This window comes from Tupaia chinensis, unplaced genomic scaffold (genome assembly GCF_000334495.1).
Source record: "Tupaia chinensis unplaced genomic scaffold, TupChi_1.0 Scaffold139253_1, whole genome shotgun sequence".
Lineage (NCBI taxonomy): Eukaryota > Metazoa > Chordata > Mammalia > Scandentia > Tupaiidae > Tupaia > Tupaia belangeri.
Genome location: NW_006199142.1, coordinates 5988 through 9096, shown reverse-complemented (window position 1 = coordinate 9096; position 3109 = coordinate 5988). Strand labels below are relative to the sequence as shown.

The 3109-nt window shown below is 43.6% G+C and overlaps 1 pseudogene; it reads left to right on the top strand.

Annotated features, from left to right (window-relative positions):
- Nucleotides 1–1159: 1159 nt before the first annotated feature.
- On the top strand, nt 1160–2227 carry LOC102497904 (ubiquitin carboxyl-terminal hydrolase 12-like; annotated as a pseudogene).
- The last annotated feature ends 882 nt before the right edge of the window (nt 2228–3109 follow it).

Here is a 3109-nt window from a genome sequence, read left to right as displayed (position 1 = left end):
ACACTTGGAGGTGAAATCAAATCACATAAAACAAAACAAAATTGAAAAAAAAAAAAAGATTACTCATGGGACCCAGAAAGGTTAAGAAATGGATACAAAAACCGAGGCAGCAAAGAGCTGAGAGAGCAAGTGGTGAGCGGGGGCAGAGAAGCCATAGGACTAGACCTTTCTATTGAGGTCTATGGGTTTCATCCCTCAGGAGTCCCTCCCTGTTAAGTTTATGGGTAAAAATGTAAAAACTGGAAGGAGGACCCTTATTTACAGAACTCTCCTGACCATTAAGTTTTTCTTTATTTATGATAGAGCATGTGCCTGAGAAAGAGAGAGAGAGAGAGAGAGAGTAAACATGAGCCTGACAGTGGAAGAAGAGCATCCTCCAGATCTGATCATGCCATGACCCCTTTTCCAGCTTCAGGCCAGTGAACCGTGGGCATACACACACATGTATCAGTGTGTTTCAAGCTACCTGGAGTAAGACTTGAGTCTGGTTGCCCCATGGGCACCAACCTCTTGTAGGCAGTGCATTACAACTAACCGTGGACTCTTATATTCCACAGCATGGCATCTGCGGAGTTGTCAATGAGCTGAGAGACAAACAGGCTGTGACACAGACAATGAGATGGGAAGAGAAGGTACAGCTAGGCCAAAACAATGGGTAAGACTGGGTACCATGTAACCTACCTCAGACCTGAAACTGGGTGCTGAGGCAGAAACTCCATTAAACACACTCATAGCAAGGGTTTAAAACAACAATTCAGTAGCATTTTCCGTAGGCAGAAATATAAGAGGCAGCAGTGAATACCTGTGATAAATCATTCATTATATGAGAACAGAGGTTGGTATTGCAGAGCTGGGAGACCCAGTGCAACATACAATAGCCATTGTGAGTCGCAGACTGCAAATGTCTTCTGTGTAAGAATTTGTGTACACACTGGGTACTACCTTCTCAGCTGAAGGCCCAACGAACTTTATATTGATAACAATGTACAGGATTTTCCACCATAGGACACCAGCAGAGGGAGTGAAAACATCATGCTGGCGGGGCAGCCCAGCAGGCCTCATGCATGGGTCCCTGGCAGCTGGGGTCAGCCCACGGGCTGCAGTGTGAGCAGGTGTGCGGCCCTCCTCCCTGACCACTGCCACTGTGATTGGGTGGAAGATGGCACTTGGCAGATAGAAATCATAATGACAGTCTCCAAATTCACCTGCATCTGTACCAATGCCTCAGCATTAGAGAAAGAGATTGGTCCAGACCAGTTTCCAGTCAACGAGCACTATTTTGGATTAGTCAATTTTGGGAGTACTTGCTACTGCTATTCAGTTCTTTGAGCACTTTACTTTTGTTGTCCACTTTAGGAAAAAGTTTCAGCATATACAAGTCAACCTAAGAAGAACCTTCTTGTATGCTTATCAGACCTCTTCCATAGCACATCACTCAGAAGGAGAAGGTTGGAGGTACCTCCTAAGAAGTTCCTCACCAGGTTACAGAAATAGAATGAGCTTTTGAAAACTACTTGTGACAAGATGCCCATGAATTCTTAAATGACCCACTAAATACCATTGCCAATATTTTACAAAAAGAGAGGAAGCAGGAGAAACAGCATGGCTGTTTACATAATGGTAGCATTGATAGTGAAAACAACAGCACACCAGACCCAACGTGGGTTCATGAGATTTTTCAGGGAACATTAACTGATGAAACCAGATGTCTTATTTGTGAAACTGTAAGCAGTAAAGATGAATATGTTTTAGATCTTTGGAACAAAACACATCAATTACTCACTGTTTAAGGGGTGTTAGCAACACAGAAACATTCTGCAATGAATGCAAATGTTACTGTGAAGTGTCACAGTAGACATACAAATGGATGAAACTTAAAGTACCCATGATTCTAGCTCTGAACCTGAAGGGATTTAAATATATAGATCAACCTCATTGACATGCAAAACATTTTACTGGATAGTTTTTCCTTTACAAATTAATCTGTTCAACACTTCAGGCAATGCAACCTATTCTGACAGGATATACAACTTTGTCACTGTGGTGCACTGTGGACATGGTCCCAGTCGAGGACATTGTATTGTAATAATTAGGAGTCATGACTTTTGGTTGTTGTTGTTCTACATTGTAGAAAAAGTAGATGCTCAAGGTATTGAAGAATTCTGACATCAGCTATCTCAAGAGCTCTGATTCTGGTTAAATCCTTTTTTACCAGTCTCAGGACTGAGGGTGAGCATGACAAAGAGATATTTTCTGCCTCATTGCTTTTCTGATTATGTTGGGAAGAATCAAGAACCGATTTATCCAGAAAAGAGAAAGGTAGGAAGTTTGAGACAGTAGCACACTGGGCAGGCAAAGACAATGTGTTAACACGCCCTTGCTATCCTGGGAGTTGGTTTATTTTCTCAGGTATTGTGCATCTGCAGGTTCACACAGTAAAGAAGTAAAGTCAGAGATATCAGCTCTTGTAAAACAGGCTTCTAGTCACTAACACACATTTTCTCTATTAATTGCCCTGATAACAGTTTGAATTCCTTGGGGTGCAGTCGAAAGAGCTAGATCTTGTGCTGGGCTGTGCTGATAACATACGGAGAGGACCCAGAGCCACTGCAGAACTGCCTGTGCTCCGTGCAGGGATGCACACTCAGTGGTCTTCTCACACGTAAACCAGAAGTAACAGACAGAGAGGACTCTGAGCTACTGAGGAAATTTCCTGTGCTCCGCACAGGGATGCATACTCAATGGTCTTCTCATGGGTAAACTACAAGTACCTTCGGGCCCAACACTAGCAGTTGCCTTCCTGAATTAAAAAACAAGAAACAGAAAAGCTCACAGATACTAAAATCCAATGTCAGGTAGGCAAATGTGTTTTGCTTCTCTGAAAAAGCTTATAATAACGTACAGTATATGTATATGTAGGCAACAATTGCTCAGAAGTGGACCCCAGCAGAGTGAGTGAAAAGATCAGGGTGGAGGGGTGGCCCAACAGGCTCCATGCGTGGGTCCCTAGTAGCTGGGGTTGGCTCATGGGATGCAGTATGAGTGGGTTGGCAGCCCTCCTCCCCAGCCATTGTTGCTGCTGCTGCCGTTGTGGTTGGGGGGGAGAAGG